The sequence below is a fragment of the Mobula hypostoma genome, chromosome 3 (assembly GCF_963921235.1).
Source record: "Mobula hypostoma chromosome 3, sMobHyp1.1, whole genome shotgun sequence".
NCBI classification, from domain to species: domain Eukaryota; kingdom Metazoa; phylum Chordata; class Chondrichthyes; order Myliobatiformes; family Myliobatidae; genus Mobula; species Mobula hypostoma.
In genome coordinates, this window is record NC_086099.1 from 100064197 (window position 1) to 100087967 (window position 23771).

General features: G+C 40.2%; 1 protein-coding gene across 1 annotated transcript in view; it reads left to right on the forward strand.

The window, feature by feature from the left end:
• The first annotated feature begins 8264 nt into the window (after positions 1 to 8264).
• rasgef1ba (RasGEF domain family, member 1Ba) overlaps positions 8265 to 23771 on the forward strand; it is a 109986-nt gene continuing 94479 nt past the window's right edge. The window contains exon 1 of the mRNA XM_063042201.1: positions 8265 to 8555. The gene's annotated coding sequence lies outside the window, so the exon portion shown is untranslated. The remainder of the gene's footprint in view (positions 8556 to 23771) is intronic.

The window sequence follows — 23771 nt, forward strand, 5'->3', positions numbered from 1 at the left end:
CAATCCACTAGTAAGCTGACACACATCATTCGTAGCGCCACCTTAAACAGAATAGTTCCCATAGGTTCATGGACCAGTGGTGGAGGGGCAGAAACATTTCCTAAAGTTTTGAGTGTGGGTCTTCAGGCTCCTGTATCTCCTTCCCGATAGAAGTAAAGAAAAGAGGACATATCCCAGATGGTGTGCTTTCTCCAGTGTAGTATAATCAGATCATGTTGCTTGCAGTATTACAAGTTGTGTTTTTCTTCAGCAGCCCAGAATTTCTTGGCAAATGTGGATGGCTCAGAGCTCGTTCAAAGTGCAAAACCCCTAAGCCAGCAAAATCTGGGCTAGTGCTCAACAGATTCGAGTCAATCTGCAAATAGTACTCTAGCTATAAGATGCAAGCCCTGTGAAAGGTGTAGGTTAGCTCCAAGCGGTGCAGGCTTACTTTAAATGAAGGTAGCCATTTGTAATGATTAATGATATACACTGATGCATCCAGCCAATCAAGTGCTGGTGGATGCTAACTATTAACTGGAGGCTACAAACAAAGAATAGATTTGTTTGCCTATAGAATACAGCAGGTAGTGGTTGAAGGGGCTAATTCTAGCTGGAGGTTAGTGGTGTTCCACAGGGATCTGTACCGGGACCTCTGCTGTTTGTGATGTATATAACTGACTTGGGTTAAAATGTAGTAGGTAGGTGGCTTAGTAAGCTTGCAGATGATATGAAGATTAGTGGTGTTGATAGCATAGAAGACTGGCCTAGAACAACCTCAGATATGGGCAGAGAAATGGCAGATAGAGTTTAACCCGTCTAAATGTGAAGAGTTGCACCTTGGTGGGGCAAGACCCTAAACAGTGCTGATGATCAGTTCAGTAATTTTGATTATAGTGATTTACCTCCCAGATCTGAATCGCTGGAGTCCTACACTCCTCTAAGGAAGCTCAATGCAAGTTCAAGGAATACTCTTCATCCTCTCATTAGATACATTACATTGTAGCTTTCCAGACTTAACAAGCAGTTTAACTATTTTAGTTGTAGACATTTCTGGTTATTTTATTTCAGATTTCCAGCAATCCTCCACATTCTTTGTATAGTTTCACAAAATCATTCTACACTTACATTCCCCCTTGGCATTTGTTACGCTGAATATCACTCTTTTTACTATTCAATTTTCCTTGCACTCTACCCTATCACAGAGCTGCTCTTTGTTTTTCTTCTCTTGGTATTACTCAGCATCCTAAAACCTAATAATTTCCACTATCCTATCCTTATGAAAGGTTATCACTCTTTCTCCATGCATCCGGCCTGATCTGCTGGACATCTTCTTTTAGTATTTCATTATGATCTTGAGATGAAATCATAAAGAGCGTCGGAGAGGTTTTATATAGTGCACTAGGAGAGGTGATAATAAATCCTGAAGATGACAATTTTTCAAGAACCTTAATGATATAGAGGAAGTCAATGGCTAATCGGAAGATTTCATGTATAGACTATTCAAAAGGCTTCTTGTGAAGGAAATACCAGACTTGTAAGAGGGGGTTGGGAACCACTGTCATTGTAAATAAGTGGAAGGTCAGGAAGGGGTACAGGGTAACCAACAGTTGTGGGATATGGGTTAATAGACCAAAAGATGAGTTTCTTGAAAGAGGGAATGGGGAAGAAGAGGGGGAAACCAAAGTGGCATTCAGAGGTAGGATAGAGAGATCTTGGGTATAAATTAGGCCTGGTGGACAAGAGAAATAGTAGAGAATTTATAGAGCTATCTGTACAGATGAACATTACCTTTATGACAAAAATGTCCTGAACCCCTTTAAATTGTCGGAGGTGAGGATTAAGGAGAATTAATGGGTTTAAAGAGGTGAAGGGCAGTGGGGAAATGAACTAGCGGACTATCTCTGGTCTGCAGGATAACGAACATGGTTCTCTAAAGGAGAGATTAATGCACTAAAGGCAAGTCTTATTCAGCTGGAACAGGTGTACTAAAATTAATGCTCGACAGATCGGGATAGGTGATAATCACTATTATGTTGATTCCAATGTCTGATCAATATCCCTTGCAGCTTTGTTTTGACTGTGACTACCACTGTGAATAAGCAAGTGAGTTTCTGAGATATCATCATGGCAGTGAAGGCAGACACCATCTGTGGAAGTGAAATGTCCTCCTGGTTCTGTTTAGTGGAGGAGCACTTAGGGACACAAGTAGACATAGGGTAACTTTCAGGGTTACTGGCTTCTCATTATTGGTGTGAAGTATAATGTCGTTTGTCACTGTGACCTGATATTTATTCACCAGTAAATTTAAATTTGTGAATGTCTCCTTGTCCAAGTTCAAATTCCTCAGCAGATATAAAGGCATATGCAGAGAGGACTGACTTCTTGATGACTGAGCTATGTACAAAATAGCATTGATTTCCTCTGCGTGCGTCATTGGTTTCTATAGATCTTTATTTGCCTCAACTGGGAACGTTAAAGATTGGGCACAACAATTTGCCTTTTTTCTTATTGGTTTTCTAACAATGAGATAGATGTAGACACTTGCCATTCAGTTCTGTTATTATATTCCATACAATGTAATAGTATAGAGATATATAACAGATATTATAACGTATCACATATTGGAACTGTACAAGACCTTGGTTAGATTGCACTTTGAGCCTTATGTACAGTTCTGGTCACTATGCTAAGGAAGGCTATGATAGCAACAGAGAGAGTGCAAAGTGATTTACCGTGATGTTGCTTCGAATAGAGAACCCTAGTTATAAGCTGTAATGTCAACTCTGTTAACATTGATGCTGTTTGGCCAGATCAGAATTTCACATATATTCTGTTTATATTTCAGATTTCAATATCTGCAGTATTTTCACTTTGCCATTCTTATTTCTCGAATCCCTGTCTTTCCAATACTGGCTAGTTATCATTGCCGTTCAGAATTTTTGGCTAGTAATGCACAGATAGAGAATTATTGTGTGTTTTATGTGGGGGATGTGTACAGCTGCCATTTGATGCGTACTTAGCTAAGTTATTCCCTAAAAATGTATAATGTGCTTAAATTTATCATAGGTTTACTCTGACACTGTACCCTAATTTATCTCTATTGTCACTTAGGATATTCGGTATTTATTAATCAATCTGTCAGATGTGCTCTTCCATTACCAAATGTAAATGTTTTTGTGATTTTATTTCCCTCAAGTAATTATGTTGAATTGCTTGTGGGCATGTTTCTGCAGTCTGAGAGATAATTTGATCCTAAGGTGTAGGGTTAGTTCGATCATCTTTCTCCATTGCAATCTGACGTAGTCAAATCAAATGAACATTCTAATTGTCTTAACTAATTTCCCTTATGATATACACTGCCGCATAATCTGAAATAAAGTACCTTTCAAAGTGTTTATCTCTGGAATTATGGCTAGCCTCATTAAGCCTGCTATCCTTATAACATTTCTGAAGAAGACACAGGAATTGCGATTCTCTGCTCTAGCTGTGAGAGTGGCAAATGTCACTGCCACACTGGGGTAATGATTATCATGATTATAATGAGAAATTTAATAGCTGTGTACCAAACCTTGCATTTCTAGTGATAGTATCATGCCCAATATGCCTCCCTCCTTGCAGCAAGCTTCATAAGATTTATTTTTGCTTATAAATTATGTATCTGTTTAGATTTCTTCGAGTAGCATCAGCTTGAACAAACTTTGCCCTATGGCATCAGGAGCTGTTCTCTTGCCATTTGCATTCCAGTCGAGGCTGTTTGCAGCTAAAGCAATGTAATATAAAAAGGCTCTGAGGCAAACATAGATGACAAATTATAAAATTAGCAAATTGGTGACAGCTTTGTAAAAACCAAAACATTGATAACTTGAGAATGTGCCTTTGATAATTTGACAAAATATTATACATAGGCTTTGTGGTAACTATACTTATTTCTCGCAAACGGGTGCTGAAAATGCAAATACTGTATGTGAAAAATTGGTGGTGCTTCTGTAATAGTTCATGGGTGCATTATGAGCTAGATCTTTCATTTGGCAGAAAAGAGCAACATAAGTAGCATTTGCATTTTCAACGGATCAACCAAAGCCACTGCTTTCCCAATTTATGTCATCTGTCACTTACCCTATACCCATTTAACAAAGGGCATCTGGAGGTCATCTTCTCCAGACTTAGTGCAGAGAAACAAAGGTACTACTGCACGATCTGCTCCTCAAATCCTTCATCTTTATCTCAAACAATTCGTTTGCTCATCAATGCATTTTAATTATTTTTCCAATACAGATCATAACCTAAAATTATTATATGGCATAAAACACACAAGATGCTGGAGGAACTCAGCAGGTCAGGCAGCATCTATGGAGAGGAATAAAGAGCCGCTGTTTTAAGCCAAAACTCTTCATGTTTGTGTTTATAATTGTACGGCACGGGATTCATCAGTTTTCAACTCAGCAAGCTATCCTTCCTCAAGCTGCAATCCCCTAGACATTCTCACTGAATATTTCCTCTTTTTAGTATGTATCAATTTTCCTTTTTAGAACTATAGTTGAATATCTTCCCACCATTCTTTCAGGCACGCCTTGTCACAGAAGTATCTAATATAATGTCGAAGGTGTCCTCATCACCCGTCTCGTTCATTTGTCAATTATCCCTTAATCAGTGGCACCTGGGTATTGATCCTTCACCTATCCTCTCCCATCCCTCCATTATAAATAGGTTCTTCCAATTTGTGCTGACATTACCAATCTGAACAAAGTCTCCAACAACAGGAATTCTGCAGATGCCGGAAATTCAAGCAACACACATCAAAGTTGCTGGTGGACGCAGCAGACCAGGCAGCATCTCTAGGAAGAGGTACAGTCGACGTTTCAGGCCGAGACCCGAGGACTGTCCTGACGAAGGGTCTCGGCCTGAAACATCGACTGTACCTCTTCCTAGAGATGCTGCCTGGTCTGCTGCGTTCACCAGCAACTTTGATGTGTGTTGAACAAAGCCTCCTCTGGGATCAATCCCATGTTCTAAGTTGCAATTTCTCCGACAGCACTTCAGTCCAAGTTGGCTTGCTTCATTGTTACTCCTTATGAGCTGATGCTCCAATAATTTTTCCTCCTCAAGGTAAATTGCCACTTCAATATTTTGCTGCTTTTCCTATCGTGTTCATCTTTTTGTTCCATCTGTTGCTTTCCCCTTAGTTTACTGATTCCCTGTTCACATTCACGATTCTTTGCTTCTACACATTCCCATATATTAAGCTTTCTTTAATCTCATCATAACATCAAATTAAGCCTTTCACACCGATGTACCTCCCGGGTGCACTTCTTTGCATTGAAAAAGAGCAAAGGTGATTTCAGCTAGCAACAGGAATCCAGGTTACAGTTCCAGATTGCCTTGATATTCAACTCATTTGTTTCCTGTGAAGAACTTTTGTATGAAATAATGATTACATTTTGTTTGTAAGAATATCGATTTATTTGCTCTAGCTGTTTTGTGTTTCTCATTTTCAGGAGACAATTTTCCTAGCACCTACCATAATTAATTAGGGATTCTGTAGGTCTTCAGCTCTAGATGAGGAGAGAAATCTGTGAAAATGTTCAGTCCCCATTTGCTTATAGCTGTATGTTTAATTCAGAGGATAAGTAAAAATAACTGAAGAATGAGTGACAGGTGAAAACGCATCTGACTTTACTGCCAGCTTTGAAATCTCTGAATATTTTGCCTTTGGCCCTCAAGTTACCTAGAAAAGCTTGCTCTGATCTAGTGAAACGCTGACATAAATCAGTTATGAACTAAGTCCCTCTGAAGTGTGAGACATTAAACCATGCCGAGAAGGTCAGTAATGTGTAAGGTCATCCTTCGACTTCTGTGACTTAACTGCAAGAGTTTGTCTCACACAGATCTTTGGACCTCGTTGTGTTGTGCTGGAGGTGGATGTAATATCTAACGTGATACATGCAATGAAATGACTAAAAACCCTGGAAAGTAATGATTAGGTACTCATAATTGAAAATTTCCTGAGGTAAAGCTATATCTAATACCAGTAAAAGATGCCAGGGCTTCTTGAGTTTTGTGTTAAGCTGCTATGTTTTTCTGCATCTCTGTTTGAAGTTACATTTTTAAATTAAACATCCAAAACCCATTGGAAAGACTAGTGGAAGCCACTTAAGTTCTTTTAAGTCCTTTAATAATCAGCAGTGATAATTAACCTAAAGGGAATTTTGGTACCTTTACCAAGCATAAATTAACACATATACTTTATTTTTACACTTGCTTTCCTTCAAACTTTTCTTCCATTTTCGACTCATTTCATCGAAATGCCATCCTCCAGCTGGCAGGTTAAAGTAGTAAGTTGGTCCCCTATGTCTCAAGAAGAATCCTGCAGAAAAGGTTTGAAATCCTATTCTGCTTCTTTGTGACAGAATAGCACTTTAAAATCCCATTTTTTTCATTTCTTTTGTTGCCTCCACACAGAAACACTGAGCTCCCAGCTGTTTATTTGAAAAGAGAATTTTTAATGGCATGAAATTATTTAAGAGGTTTTGTTCCAAACAATAAAGTAATTGCTGGTAAAATCCAGATATATTTGAACAAAATGGATTTGGTGCCAATACTTGTTCATATATTGAACTTTGAAGTTTGATGTGAAAAGTCACTGCCTAACTTTAAAGTGACTGTCTATGTGCAGTTTTAAATCTTAATGCTTATTCAAGTATTGAAGAAAACTGGCAGATGTCAGAGTAAATAGGAATCTGTCAATAGCTAAATTACTGGCTTTCACAGGATGATTTTCATGGTCTGTCAGGTGGGATTTGTACGCATGTCATGCAGATTGTCTAAAAAGCGAGGATCAGCAAACTTAGCACAAATACTGCAGGCTCACAGTAATGTTATTACTTAAGTTACAATTGGCTAAGTTTATTTGAGAAATATTATTGTTGCTTTGCTTCAAACTTGTGTTAGGAAGATTGTCTGACCAATAGCTCAAGGAAAATTGCACAGCCAATCAGTTAATATTGCTTTTACAAATGCTACAAAGTGGCCTTTGAGGACGCAAATTACTTTACTAACAGCAGATCCAATGCTGGAGGCATTTAAACTGTAGAGATCACCATGGGGGTCACAATCATAAAATTCTTTTCTCTTTTGTTTGTACTTTGTTCAAATTCAGTACAGCAATGTTAATAAATTTCTCCCACTCTTGCTTTAAGAGCAGCAAACTTTGGCTATCTATTTTCTTACCTATGTTTTGATGGGTGTACAGGTTTACTGATACCTCAACAAGAGATTTGTGTACACAGCACAGGCCAGCCATTCAGTGAGCCCTGTGCATTAGCCAACAGAGGCGTAAAAATGCTGAAAACATTATGCATTTAATTAATAACCATAAATCTCTAAAAGTAACATTAGATTCAGCAATAAATAAACAGTGTGCAAAGTTCTTATTACATTATCCATAGAATCAATATTGTTCTCTTGGCCTTAGGTGAAACAAAAGGAAAAGTTTATACATGTTCTGAAAATAAAACCTGTTTTCTTTCTTGCTGACACACTTTTTCCTTGCCCCAGTGAACTTCACTCAGCTTGAAACTCAGCTGCTTTAAGCATTGTCATAGTCATTATGTTACTCTCACTGGCATTCTCACCGCTACTGAATTAATACAGAATTCTCTCCACTCCTCTTTGCTGTGACTATATAACCTCCTATCCCAACCCCACACTTCTGTTCCTCTTTATTTTGGTAACCTGCTTTCCCCATCCCAGCCGGAGCTTCACCCCATTATGTGTGGTCTGACTTTGGTCTACTGACTGCCCACAGAATGCTGCTCCCTCCCTCATCCCCTTCATCAGTTATCTTGACATGTTTTAAAAGCCTCATCAAACCTTCTTGATCAAAGACCTCACAGATCTTCCCTTTTGCTAACAAGTCCACTCTTTAGTAATTAATTTATCCTACTCACTTTATATTTCAAGCGCTTGTTTGATGCCGGGGTGTTCCTTCCTATTTGTGTGCAAATATTATTCTACCCGCACGTAAAAACGGTTTTGTACGGAGAAAATAGCAACCAATGAGGAACACCCCATATCCTTAGAACTTATATTTTCCTCAAGCACAGGCAGCTAGAGCAGCCCTGAAAAAGGAGTCACAGCTGTATCAATGCGGTGACACCCGAGATCCGCTGAATGCCGGAGCAGTTGTGCTTCTGATTTGCACAAACGCTTACATACTTGAGGAGGCTGGCTTCTGCATACTCCGGGGCCACTCATTCCATTTGAACGCCCGTGTGTCACTCATGTGGGGAGCTCGGAGCAGGCACATGTGCATTCGGAGAAAAAAAAACTACCGAAGTCGCAGTCTGCTGAGCTCCGTGAAGACGGGTTGCAGCTATTTGTGAAGCTGAAAGTGAAAGCTCTGTTGCAAACTGCTGGTCTGAATTACGAGAAGACTCGGGTAAACGAAGGACTGTTTTGGAACTGGCTGTGCCTGCGAGAAATGAAACATTGGTTTTCTGCCTCATTTACTTGGGAGCCTTGAAAATTGGTTTCTGTAACATTCTTTATTAGTTATAGCTGTGCACCTCCTGAAGGTATGTTTTCTCTTCCTGTGATTGAATCAAATAGGTTGCAACTTAAAGTAGTCTCTGTCTAATTGATTTTTTTCTCTCCTATTTCGTGTGGTTCAGTATGACTGCAGGCGGGATTTGCTTGGTTAAAATGATCACAGTGCTCTGTGCAGTGCGGGTTTACGGAGAGGAAGGCTAAGTAAGGCAAGGTAAAATTGTTTGCAAGCGCCCCCCCCCCCCCCCGTTTTCTTGTTCAACGCTTGCATTTGGCAGATCGGGGGCAAGGGTATTGTTCAGCAACAGTTGCATCGTAACGCGCTCTCCAGTTAAAAGGATCAGCGCCTAGTTCAGACACCTCGACCCTCACCACCGCACACCCACTGCCCTCCTCGCTTTGTATTTTTTGCAGTTTTATTTTAGACCGATACCTATATGATGACATTAAGTTAGATTGTTTAATTGGAGTAGGTAGGAGGAGTTCGGAGCAAATAGCCCGAGGAAGAGAAGCGGAACCAGGGTCTACGTACAGCGGGGACTAAGATGTTAAACCCCCTCCGTTAATTTAGATTATAACCAGAGGATACAACAAATAAGTATGGTTCATTATTTTCGGCACATTTTTTCTCTCTCTCAGTCTTCTGTTAGCTTGGTTTAGTTGCTAACACTTTTTAAGAATTCAAACCCCAATTCTTTATCTAGGCTACCACTCGAAATACTAAATTGAGGGAGCATTGCATTGTCACGGATGCTGTCCTTTGGACCATGCATCACACCGGAGCTGCGTGTATCTGCTGGGCATTAGAGAAGACACAGCTCTGTATAAAATGACGAGCTGCTATTTTTTTTTCCCTGACATACAAGTAAATTACTTCTTACACACGTGCAATCTAAAAAGGGATGAAATGTTCTTCTCATTCCTTTCTTCGACCTTGTTGTAACATCGGGCTGCAGTTTCGAAGTATTTCATTGTCTATTTAACATTTTGCAATGTCTCTGACAGATGTGCTGGGATACAAATAGATAAGGGCATTAATTTTTTTTCTTTCCATTGAACAAAATGCAGCAAATGTGGAGACCAATATTTTAAGAGCTAATACGCTTACTGAATGGTTATAATAATGATAAGATATTGTGGTAGCGGTTTCCGCCACAAGAAACCAACAGGTAAAGCTTGTTAGTAGAGTAATAACCTTTACAAACCTGCTCGGGCGAAACAATTGGAAGCATAGCAGGAATGAGTCCTCAGCATATCCACAGTGAAACTGCAACATTTCCTATTGAGAGTAAGAACTTGATTTAATATTTAAACTTGAACGCCATATACCTTGGGTGAAATATGAAGCATGTGCGTTTTGGCTTACGGCTAAGGAAAGGTGGGAGCCCCTCAGGAGCGGTCTTATGTTCCAGAGAACCACCAGTTGTATCGATTCCTTAAGTTTACTGCCTAAAGTGATTGGCTTTCCTATTTATTTTCTGCTTACTAACATCACTTACTTCAGGCAGCAGTACAATTCGTTTCTTCAAATGTAAATAATAAATTGAAGAAAGTCTCCATCCATCATCTTTCCAGTTATGTTACCTATTTTCATATTCTCTTACATATCCTTAAATCAATATACAGTCATTTAAATTTGTGATAATGTGAACAACTTCATGTTTTAATAAGGTGGTGTCTTGGGACATTTTCTTACGCCAAAGGCTTTAATCAAATGCCAGCTGTCGTTATCAGTCGTTTGAGTCCACACATTAAGCGATATTTGATCTGAATGCTGCAATAAGTGGTGGCTTTCAAAAATGTTGATTAAATTCTCAAGGCTAGTGGAAGGAGGAAAGTTTATTGAGACACTTTTAACGCAGGTTTCTGGCACCATGCCAGAAGTTTAAAAACAAAAAAAACTTCTTTGTTCCAAGGAAAACGAATCCATAACAAACATTTAAAACTAATGAATTGCATAGGGAAATCCATCTGGCTGGCAAGATATTATTTGATCCTTGCTTTGCCTCCATGGATTGTCCACTTTTACATATTTACCATCATTTGTTTGAAGTGGTTAACTGTAATCTACCTTTTCTCCTTTGAATATGGGCTTGTGAGCCATAGTATTTGTATCTGATTCCACCACCTTTAGCAGCATGTTGCAGATAGCAACCATTCTGCAATAATAACCTGCAGCTCAGATCCCAATTAAAACCTCTACCTCTCACTTTAAAACTATACATCTTGTTTTCCTGATACCCCTACCATCAGAAACAGATTTGACTGTCTGCTGTATCTAAGCCACTTTTTATTTTATTTATGTCTGTAAGGGCACCCTCCCCTCTTCACTGTTGGGAAAACACACCCAGCCTGTTCACATTCTACCCATAACTACTGTGCAGTTCTGGATTTGTTTTCAGGGTTTGAGTTACCTATTCCACTAAGTGTCTTACCTAATTGAATAGTATCTTCTCTGAACTTTCTGTACTCCTCAATAGACAACACACGGTTCTTCAAAATCAAAACAAATACAGCTACTGGAAATCTGAAATAAAAGCAGAGATGTTGGAAATATCCAGCAGACCAGTTAACATTTGCTGAGAGGTAGAGTTAACATTTCATTGACCTGATAACTTTGCTTCACTCTCCACAGATATTGCTTAGCCTGATGCGTATTTCAAATGCTTTCACTTTAACCCTAGGCTTTCTCATCTTATAGTAAATGCAATGGGTTAATTATATCAGTAACGTTGAACTTTTCGAAAATGGCATTCATGGTGGCTAGGGTTATACGCAGTATTCCAGATGTGTCTGAGCCGTGCCTACTGATTTTCATCTTTGTGCACTATTATTCCTTTCCTGGTTCAAGCATTTTTATCAGTCCTGCTGCAATTTCTGAATAACAAGTTTATATATCCACTGTTTACTTCCATACCTACTGGAGTTTTATTTGTGCAAAATGCTCTTTACCCTATATTGACTCTCAAGATATCTCTACTTTTCACAATGGTTAGTGTGCCATTACAAATGATCAGAATTTGTTATTTTCATAATTGATCAAGGTAGTGATATAGTTATTTTGTTTTTGCTTTCTGTGTTAAGTGATTTCTTAAACATTAGACCTGTTATATCATTGCTTTGTTGGGTGCCAAAAGAAGGGTATTTCTGATTGCCTCCAAAATTGTCCGGCTTCTTTGACAAGAAGCTGTTTAATTTCTAATAATAACATGGCAAAGGTCAAAGGTACATGAAACTATTATTAGAGGTGAAAGGCATAAAAGTCCCTGTCCAAGATTTCTTAATTTAGCTGGATTCAGTATGTGTTTTTGTACCTTTGTCCTCCTGCCATAGCCAGCAAACATATACACCTGGAGGCAAGGCTTCTTATCTTCCCCAAGGCAAATCAAATGGTCCTGTTAAGGTAAAATCAATCAAATATTCTGTTTTTGCTAAAACGTGCTTAAGGTTCTGAAATCAATTGCTGGTCCCATAGCATTTCTTTACCTTTTTGTTCTTGTAGAGATAAGTTTAGTTGCTGCTTTGCATTTCACCTCACTGGTTGAAGCCATGAGTTCACTATCAAGGTAATTAAAGCTTTATAGTCAGTACACTGCAGTATTCTCTGCGAAAGACTTGGGTTAGAATTGTAGCATTGTAAGTTTTATTGTTTGCTCTAATATATGGGATCCTATATTATATGACAGGTAGGTTTGTGAATTAGACCGCAGCAATGGTTCGGAAGGTATAATTAGGCGACAGGATAACACTTGCGTGTTGTGAGTGAGTTGTTCATGAAAGGTTACCAATCCAGGCATTATTTTGCTACATGGAAACTTCACGTTTCAAAATAATCAAATTGTAGAATAAAACTACTTTTGATGCAGTATTAACAGTCATTGTTTATTGGCTTTAATAAATCAGTTACTAATTCATAATTGAAATGATGTTGAGAAATACAGTCAGCCACACTTATGCAGATAGAATTTTAATTGCGGACAAATAGAGGTGACGTGCATTGAATGTACTTCAAATTAACCACGAGGTCTATTCGGAAACATTAATGGGTATCTCAGAAAAATTTAATTTTCATTATCTTTGTTTATCCTTTTGAATAAAAGATAATGCATAATAGTGTATCAAAAGTAATGGTGGAAGTTATAATAGTGATGTTTGTGGTAAGTTGCCTAAGTTCTCCCAATTTGGGGCATATCCTAGTGGACTGAATGGCAAATAAATAAAAAGATGTAGGCAAAAGTAGATAACTAAAGACCAGTTAGCTTAACATCTGTAGTCAGAAAAAAATGCTTGAAGCCATTATTAAGGAAGAAATAGCAAGATATCTGGATAGAAAGAAATGTTTTTATCTGGCAGACTCGGCATGGATTTAGGAAGGTATTATCCTGTTTGACAAACTTACTGGAGATCTTTGAGAATATAATATGCACCGTGGATAGAAGCGAACATGAGAACTTGGATACTTAGATTTCCAAAAGGTGTTTAATAAGGTGATACGTAAAGGACTTACCCGTAAGACAAGGGTGCATGAAATTGGGAGTAATATATCGGCGTGGATAGTGGATTGGTTAGTCAACAGAAGGCAGAGAGTTGGAGTAAATGGGTGTTTCTCTGATTGTCAGTCAATGGTAAATGGGGTGCCGAAGAGGTCGGTGCTGGGCTTGGAATTGTTCATGATGTACATGAACAATTTGGAAGAGGGGTGTGTGTGTGTAGTATCTCTGATGATTCTAAATTGAGTGTAAAAGCAGATTGTGGAGAATCTGCAAAGAGATATAGATAGGTTAAATGAGCAGGCAAAGGCTGGCAGATGGGATACAATGTAGATAAATGCAAGGTCATCAATTTTTGGAGGAATAATAGAGGTTATTTATATGGTGAAAGATGGCAAAGAACTATAGTGCATGATTTGCAAAAAATTGGTTTACAGGTATAACAGTTCATGAAGAAAGCAAATGAAATAATGGCCTTCATTGCTAGAGTGATTGAAACTAAAGGCAGGGAGGTTAGGCTTCATTGTACACCTACTGGTATGGCCTCACCTGCAGCTTTGCATTCAATTCTGGTCACCTTACTTGAGAAAAGATGTACTGGCTTTAGAGGTGTTGCAGAGGAGCTTCACCATGCTGAATCCAGAGATGACAATGGGGGTTAGACAACGAGAAGAGATTGAGTCGCCAGGGAGTATACTCATTAAAATTCAGAAGAATGAGAGGGGAGTTTATAGAAACATAACATTATGAAAGGGATAGATAAGATAGAGGCAGGAAAGTTATTTCCACAAGGAGATGAGATTAAAACTAAGGGACATAGCTTCAAGATTTGGGCAAGTTGGTTTATGATGAGGATGAGAAAGAATGAGAAAGAAACTGATTTGGTAAGTGCATTTAACTGACATGTGCTGGAAAAGTATAGTGATTATACTTAGGTTTATACTGATGGTGCTAAGGAACCTGAAACAGGAGTGACAGAGTTTGGGGTGGCTATACCAGCAAAAGAAATTGGAATCAGCAGAAGAACATCTAATAACTTAGGGGTGTATACAGTGGAGATGCTGGCAGTGTTGGTTGCTTTGCAATGGGTGGAGAAAGCTAGACAAGTCAAAGTGTTGATATGCTCAGATTCATCCTCAGTTCTAGCAAGTTTAAGGTCTTTTCACTCAAACAGTCGGCAAGATGTACTTTATGAAGTCCTTTAGTCAGTCACAAGAATTGCAAGTCAGGGAGGTCAGGTAAAATTCCTCTGGATTCCAGCACATGTAGGGGTGAAGGGGAATGAGAGGGTGGATGAGTCGGCAAAGAGGGCGTTAAAGAAAGAAAATATAGAAATGCACATTAGTATCAGTAAAGCAGAGGTTAAGTGTGTAATCTGGGGAAAAAAAATCAACCAAATGTGGCAAGAAAGATGGGACAGGGAGGGGAAAGGGGGGCATTTATATCAAATACAAAAAAGTGTTGCAGGTACTAGGGTGGGGAGTGGATACAGAAGAGGGGAAACTGTATAGACTAGGTTAAGGCTGGGGCAGTGTGCATTAAACAAAACATTGAAAATGATAGGGAAACACCAGACAGGATTGTGTGAGGAATGTCAGGAAGAGGAGTCAGTAGAACATGTAGTTCTGAGTTGCAGGAAGTATGGGATACAGAGAGAGATGATGAGAATTAATTTCAGGGAATTGGGGGTGCAGGAATTCACATTAAAAGGGTTGCTGGGCATGGGTAAGAGAGCACAGGTGAGGGTATTTTTAGCTTTCTTAAGGATTACAGGGGTTTTTTATAGGATATGACAGATAAGCAGGAATAGGGTACTAGGATGGCCAGAGATGGGAGGATAAAGTGTAGGTTAGGGTATGTGTGTGTGTGTGTGTGTGTGTGTGTGAGTGATTGGGTGAAGGGATTTAGAATGGAAGTCTATTGCACACTCCGGAGCAGAAGGTGGCGGCAATGCACCATTAAACTGGGTGCCAACCACCGTAAAACAAGACAAAGAAGAAGAGAAAGAATTGCTTTTTCCAGAGAGTAGTGAATCTGTGGAATCCTCTGCCCAAGGGAACAAGAGAGGCTTCCTCATTAAATGCATTTAAGACACAATTAGAGGGGTGGGGGTTATGGAGAAAAGGCAAGCAAGAGAAAATCTGCAGATGCTGGAAATCCAAGCAACACACAAAATGCTGGAGGAACTCAGCAGGCCAGGCAGCATCTATGGAAAAGAGTACAGTTGACATTTCCAGCCAAGACCCTTCAGGACTGGAGAAAAAAATGATGAGGAGTCAAAGTTAGAGAGTTAGAAAGTGGGAAGAGGAGAGGAAGAAACTCAAGGTGATAGGTGAAACGGGGCAGGGGGGCTGGTGAAGTAAAGAACTGGGAAGTTGATTGGTGAAAGAGATAAAAGGCTGGAGAAGGGGGAATCTGATAGGGGAGGACAGAAGGCCATGGAAGAAGGAGCAGGGGAGGGGCACCAGAGGGGCTCTGGAGAAAAGGCAGGTAGGTAGGGCTGCGAACATGGCCAGATCAGCCATGATCTCAATGTTAAAACAGGCTTGGTGGGCTAAATGACCTACTCCTGCTCCTGTTTCTTGCTTTCCTATATGGCACAATATTCAGCCATACTTCACACATTATGCTTTACAGTATATGCATTTATTTCACTTATTTCAGCTTTTCATAGTGAATGAGAATGAGTCAAAGTTGATTAACTTTTGATATTGGATCATAAGAGGCGCAGGTTCAGTGCAGCTTTTGTCTTACACAGTCTATAGTCATCTTCAGTGCTGACAAACTGCTTCAGCAGCTTACATTCTCCCTAGGCAGAGCATCGCAGCATGCTATTACAGGTGCTTGTATATGAGGGCGGTAGGCTCACCATTAAAATTATATTGACCAAATGAATAGCATAGAGTTGCCAAGATTTTGCATAATGTGTTTAAAAGATGTGCTTTAAGGTTTTTCACTCACTGCAGCTTCTGTTCATCCCAAATCCAAATGAGACTGACCCCGACTAGTGGGTTCTTAGCTGTAAATGTGCTGTAGGTTCTTGCTTACAGCAGAAACAAATCCTTTTGTGGGAGTGGAATAAATAAGAAACCTTTTACAAAATGCTTTTGATTAAAGTGTTATATCCCGGCAAACAACTTATAGACCTAATAATATTATTTAAAAGTAGCACAGATTTCCTTGTTTTCCAAAAAGACTGTTAATTAGTTCCATGTCATCACATACTGCCTCAGAATAGATCCAACATAGTTACTTAAATCAGACTTGTCTTCTTTTTCCGATACTGGGATGCAAATCGAAAGGAAACTAGAATATTTGGTAATTCTATTATTAGTTCATATGTTTATGAAATGAGACTATTAGTATAATTGCTTTGAAAATTTCATTATTTCATTATAGATAAATATTCATTGTAAAGTTATTATGGAATGTAAACTTCATACAATAAACTACATAGCAATAGTTTTGCAGCACAGAAGCAGACTCTCAGCCCACTGTGTATGTGGCCTGTCTATGTCCATCTCATATTAGCTTGTTCAGTAGTCTTAACATTTAATTGCAGGCTGGCACCAACATGACTAGTGGTGATGTCCTGCAGACAGTTCACAAAACATTTCTCCTCCTTTCCTCCTTTTCAATATACTTCTATTGCGGATATGTGTGTGATTGAGCTTGTAATTTACATTTTGGTAATGTGTTTTTGGGCCGACTGAGCAATCTGGCACTTTTGCTGTCTCTGAGGGAACTCAGTGTTTGTGGCCCAATGGTGGAGTGCAAGTCCATGATTGGCTCCAATTATTGATCAACTTGCCAACTGAACCATTGAGCAAAATTGAAATCATTGAGGATGAGAGTGGAAGGTGAGTGGCCATTAAGTGCTGTTTGCCTGCATTTGAATAGTCTCCCTCTCATCCTCTCTTGATGCTGCTGGAGGAAAAGTGCAGGAGCCTTGGGCAAGGTTGATTGGTGCAGTTCAAGTAATATTTCTGTTTTCTGGTTACTCCTTTTTTATTATTGCGCTTTTGATCAGGGCAGACTGGCTTTGCAGCCTGCAGTCAATGAACGATACAGCATGAATTGAACTGAACTAAATGGAACATTCTTAGACTGCTTACTATTGTGTGCTATTTTCTCAGTTTTGCCAGTTGCAAGATTTGTTCTTTTTTTTTGCATGTTCTTTGAAGGGCTCCCTGGTGTTTCTTTGTTTCATGGCTGTCTGCAGGAAGATGAGTCCCAGAATTATATACTGCATGCATACGTTGATAATAAATATGTTTTGAACCTTTAGATCATTTCAATGTTTTGAGAGTGTCCACTTCCACCACCTTCACAGGCATTCACTCTCAGGGTATAAAAAGTCCTCAAATCCCCTCTAATGGCTATTCTTCACCATAACTGTTCTCTGATTTAAAAGGTCTCTGCTATAGGAAGAAAAAGTTTCTCAGTATCGACCTTATTATGCCCATTGTAGCTTTAGATACTGTACCTCTATCAGGTCTCTATCCACTCCGAGGAAAAAATACTAGCCTATCCATTCCTCGTTATATCCGAGATGTTTTATTCCAGATACCATCCTAGTAAGTGACTTCTGTACACTCTTCAGAGCAGTTCAGTGAGATTCTTTGCCGTAATTCCAATTGTTGCACTGATCACCAGCTTTTCTTTTCCTGGGTTGGGTGTTGGCTGGGGTTTTCTTTTTATTTGGTGGTACTCTATGATTCTTATTGACCACAGACTTTCTTTCAGCCTCTCCAGTTACTCAAGTATTTTGTTACAGGTATTTTGTAATTGGTATCTGAAGAAGCTGCCTTCTACTATTAGTTGTCTTTTACTCTTCCTCATTTGTCCTTCACCGACTGTGCGTGTCATAGAAGCTCGTCCTCTGAGCTGACGCATCCACTATCTGATTCTCCACACTGCAGACCACTAGTTTCTCCACTCTCCATCATTCAAAGTTCTTGCCTCTATCCTACTCTCTGTTAAGTGAGCTGATGGGACATCTTCATCAGTACAAGCTGTTTCTGTGCTGCCTACTCAGATATTGAGTCCACCTCTCGTGTCTCTCGTGTCACCTTCTTTCCTCCATGACAGAACAGGCATAGAGTTCTCTGCTGGTTCTTGCCTTCTGTCGCACCAGCCTCTCAATTCGACAGATTATTCTCCACCTTTACAGAAATTCCACTACCAGAAATGTCTTCCCTTGACCCCTTGCAGCATTTCACAGGGACATTTTCCTTAATGGCTCCCTGATAAGACCGAGAATGGGGCAGTTGGTTTACAAACAGAGGTAGTTTACAGTGAGACTGATAGCAAGGAGAGGCTGATGATAGGGCAAAATTGCAGTCAATTTAAAAGGGGGACAAAATCAAAAAGGGCGACAATCAAAATGGGTGATGAATACAGGACTGAAGGTGTTATATTTGAAAGCATGCAGTAAATGGAGTAAGGTAGATGAACTGGTAGCCCAGTTAGAGGGTACAGATATAATGTTGTGGGCAGTACTGAATCATGGCTGAGAGACAATTATAGCTGGGAGCTTAACATCCATAGATACACATTGTATTGAAAGGACTACAGGTAGGCAGAGGGTGTGCGGTGGCCTGTTGGTAAAAAAAAATGAAATCATCTCCTTAGGAGGTGACAGGAATGGAAGACGTAGAATCTGCAAGGGTAAAAAGACTCTAATGGGACTTGTATACAAGCTTCCCACATCTTTGTAGTCCGAAGATGTGGGCTGCAAATTATACCAGCGGATAGGAAGGGAATGTCAAAAGGGTAATATTATGATAGCTTTGGGGAATGTTAATGTGCAGATAAATTGGGAAACTCAGATTGGTACTGGATCCCAAGGTGGGTAATTTGTAGAATGCCTACAAAATAGCACCTTAGTGCAGTTCATGGTTGAGCCTGGTAAGGGATCAGTAACTCTGGATTGGGTGTTGTGCAATGAACCGGAATTGACTTGAGACCTTAAGATAAAGGCCCCCTTAAGCAAAGGGTAGTAACCATAATATTATAGAATTCATCCTGCACTTTGAGAGGGAGAAGCTGAGGTCAGATGTATCAGTATTACAGTGGAGTAAAGGGAATTTCAGAGGCATGAGAAAGGAATTGGCCTGAATTTATTGGAAAAGAACACTGGCTGGGATGATGGCAGAGCAGCAATGCCTGGAATTTCTGGGAGCAATTTGGAAGGCACAGGGTGGATACATCCCAAAGAGGAAGAAGTATTCAAAAGGCAGGATGACACAACTGAGACTGACAAAGGAAGTCAAGTCCAACGTAAAAGCCAAAGAGAAGTCATAAAATAATAGCAAAAATTAGTGGAGTTAGAGGATTGGGAAGCTTTTAAAAAACATCATCAGTCATAAAGAAGGAAAAGATGGAATACAAATGCAAGCTAGCCAATTATATTAAAGAGGATGCCAAAAGAGTTTCTTTTAGATTTATAAAGAGTAAGGGTGAGAGTAGATATCAGACTGCTGGTAAATGATGCTGGAGAGGTAGTAATGGGGGACATTGAAATGACGGGCGAACTACATAAGTGTTTTGCATCAGTCTTCACTGTGCAAGACACAGGCAGAATGCTGGAAGTTCAAGTGTGTCAGGAGGCAGAAGTGAGTGAAGTTGCCATAACTAGGGAGAAGGTGCTTGGGAAACTGAAAAGTCTGAAGATAGATAAATCACCTGGACCAGATGGTCTACACTCCAGTGTTCTGAAAGTGGTGACTGAAGAGACTATGGAGACATTGGTAATGATCTTTCAGGAATCAGTGGATTCTGGCATGGTTCGAGAGTACACAGCATCCACTGATTCTCCTTTGCCTATCATGCTTGAATTCCAACAGGTTTGTCAGGCAACATTTTCCCAAAAGGAAACCATGCTGACTTTGGCCTATTTTGTCACATGCATGCAGATGATAAAATAGGCTAAAGTCTGCATGTCTTCCCCCTCTGCCTGCCTTCCTATCCCTCTGATTCAACGTGCAACCTTGGACGTGCAGCTCCCACATACAACCATCCTTCAGCCATGATTCCGTGATGATCACAACATCATACCTGACAGTCTATAATAGTGCAACAAGATCATCCACCTTATTTCTTATACTCCATGCACTGAAATATAACACTTTGGGTACTGTATTTGCTACTCTTTTGATCCTGCATTCCTAATACACTGATACTCACCCTGCTGACTGCAATTTGTATCATTTGCCTGCTCTTCTTGATAGTCTGACTGCATGCTATCTTTGCCTTTTTACCATCCCATCATTCCGGTTCCCACCCTCACTGCCAAATTAGTTTAAACCCTCCCCAAATGCTCTAATAAACCTGTCTGCAAGAATATTGCAGGTGCTTTGGAGGCTACATACCAGGCTGTGCTGCAGCCAGACCAGCAAACAACTCTGCTGTATAGAGCATCTGCAGTTTCTGTGGAATTGTGAGTTAAGAAACAGCCGATCACATGAGGGTCCATCACTGAACCATGAAGGAGGTCATTCTCCCATCCAGGGATTGCTGATGACGAGGTCACCACCATCTTCTCAATGTAGCTTAGGTTTTGTAAGTGCTCTGACTGCACAGGTTAGTGGCTGCCGGCTTGAGTTAAGCTCCACCTTTCCTGAAGGAAAAGAAGGTTGACATTGAGTGCCACTCAGTGTATGTGGTGTAGTGTCTTTGGACAATGTGGTCTGTAAGATGTGAATGTGACTCTGCGGTGGTGAACACATGCTCGGCCTGCATATACTCCACTGCCCACTTATTTCTCTCCAATCCTTGCTGCCAGAACTTCAGCACAAAATAAAACATATGTAAATTGTCTCTGTTATTTTAGTGGACTCACTTGTTCATTTGGATGTAAATTTTATTGGCATTAAGAAAGTATTAGCGGGGATTTCAAGAGATTGAAATGCACTCTCTTTTACTTCTCTATTATTCTTTCTCAGTAGGGATGCAATTTTCCACTATTACCATTTACTTCCAAATCCCTCTGTATTATCCTGAATACTACTATTGTACCACAGATTGCAAAATCTATCAACTTCACTTCCCTGAAGAGTCCATCTGAAATCTTATAATTTATAAAAGCCTCCTTTAGAAGCCAGCTGCTGTTGGAGGTATTGATACAAATAGACTGATAGTTGTTATTGAAGCATTGTGTTTGAAGTGCCATTTGAAACACTAGTTTTTAAGGCATCATTGTGAAAGTATATCTCTGAGGTAAAAAAAAGCCGCATGTACAGTGCGGCTGACATAGGGATGAACCAAAAATTATTAAAAACAGGAAATAGTTGGGCTTGCAGCATGAATTGTGCCAGGTTTTGTTGGACTTACAGTAATATCATTGAGCATGTAATTGATCATGACTTGATTCTAATAACAGCGAGGTAGAGCAGCTTTAACTTTGCAGTGCCCTGCACTGTACTGTGTTGAAGCAGTCTTGTATTCTAACAATCTCTTAGCTAGTTTAAATTTATTAATATCTTGAGTGAACAATGATAATAGGGAAAACAACTGATGCCTTCAAAGTGCTTAAGGAACTCCACAGATTACGCAGTATCTATGGAAATGAATAAACAGTTGATGTTTTGGGCTAAGACTCTTCTTCAGGGCTGGAAAGGAAGGGGGAAGATGCCAGAATAAAAAGGTGGGGAGAGAGGAAGGAGGACTCGCTAGAAGAGGATAGGTGAAGCCAGGGGATGCCAAAGGGAAAGAGCTGGAGAAGGAATCTGATAGGAGGCAAGAGTGGGCCATGGGAGAAAGAGAAGAAGGAGGGGCACCAAGGGAAGGTTGATAGGCAGGTGAGGAGAAGAGGTAAGAGGCCAGAGTGAGGACTAGAAGAAGAGAGGAGGGGGAGGGTTAAACTAACAGAAGGAAATATCAATGTTCATGCCATCAGGTTGGACATCATTGTTGCAAGGGAGGAGGCCATGGACAAACATGTTGGAATAGGGATAGAAAGTAAAATGGTTGGCCACCCGGAAATTCTGCTTTTAGTGGAAGAAGTGGAGGAGCTGAACAAAGTTTATGTCTGATCTCATCAATATAGAGGAGTCCACTTTAGGAGCCCTGGATACAATAGACGACCCCAATAGATTCACTATCGAGATCAGCGCTGAACTCTGGAGAGAAGGTTCCTGAGTTTGAATGCAGTGGGGCCACTCCCAGGCATGCTTTCCTTCCTTGCTGGGTTGAGTGTCGAGCTTGCAACTCGGCCTCGTAAAAAAAAAACTGCGCTGTGAGAAAGACGTGGGGGACCACTCACAGAATCTTTCCTCCAAGACAACCACTTGAAAAAGTGGTCGCCGAGGCTCTGGCAGAGTATGGCACACAAAAAAAAATAAATTCACACAGGAAGTATTGCCTCACTTGGAAGGACTGTTTGGGGCCCTCTGAATGGAGGTAAGGGAGGAGGTGAATGGGCAGATGTAGAATTTCTGTCGCTTGCCGGACTATGAATCAGGAGGTAGATTAGTGGGGAGGGATGGACAAGGGAATCACGGAGGGAACAATTCCTCCGGAAAGCAGAGAATTAGGGGAGGTAAAGAGATGCTTGCTGGTAGGATCTGGCTGAAGATGGCAGAGGTTGCAGAGAATAATATGTTCGGTGTGGAGGCTCATGGAGTGGTAGGTGAGGAAAAGAAGAACTCGATTCCTATTAAGATGGTGGGAAGATGGGGTAAGTGTGGATGTCCAGGAAATGGAGGCGACGTGGGTCAGAGCAGTGTCAGTGGTGCAGGAATGGAAGTCCTATTTGAAGAAGGACATCTCTGATGTTCTGGCAAGGAAAGCTTCATTCTGGGAACAACTATGGCATAGGTGAAGGAATAGCATTTTTACAGGAGGAAGTGTGGGAAGAGGTATAGTCAAGATAGCCATGGAAATTGGTAGGTTTATAAAAGATGTCGGTAGACATTTCTCTCCTATCAGATTCCTACTTCTCCAGCCCTTTACATTTCCCACCCACCGGGCTTCACCTAGCTAGTCCTCTTCCACCACCCCCCCCCGCCACCTTTTTTTCCTGGTGCTTTCCCCCTTCCACTTCTCAAGAAGTGTCTCAGCCTGAAATGTTGACTGTTTGTTATTTCCACTGATGCTGCCTGGCCTGGTGAGTTCCTCCAGCATTTTGTATGTGCTGCTCTGGATTTCCAGCACTTGTGGAATCTCTTGTGTTTATGATGCTTTCAAAATATTTTTTGTTTTGATTCAGACGTCAATGCAAAATTCTCCTGAACCCCTACTGTTATGACAGGAGTTAAAATGAAAAGCTATAAAAAGCTCTATTTACATTAGAATTATTTTGAACAAATTAATAAGAAGGAATGCTGAAGTGTAAGCCATCAGATTAGTGATATGATTAGGCATATTTTTGGACAATGTTAATTATTTATGGTAATTCTTTGATTTACAAAAGGGATGTTTTCCTGAAAAGTGAATAATTCAATGGGATGCCTGCAGAAATGCATTTCGGAGCTTTGCTGCACTTCATTCATATGTGTAGTCATTTTGGTTATAGCAAGAAACAGCTTTCTGAATTGCATATTATGAAGGGTATAGATAGGGTAAATGCAAGCAGGCTTTTTCCACTGAGATTGGGTGGGAATACAATTGGATGTCATGGGTTAAAGGTGAAAGGTGTGAAGCTTAAGGGGAACATGAGGAGAAAGTTCACTCAGAGGTTGTGAGGGTGTGGAATGAGCTGCCAGCGGTGCATGGATAGGTACGTGGACATTAGGGATATGGAGGGCTATGGTC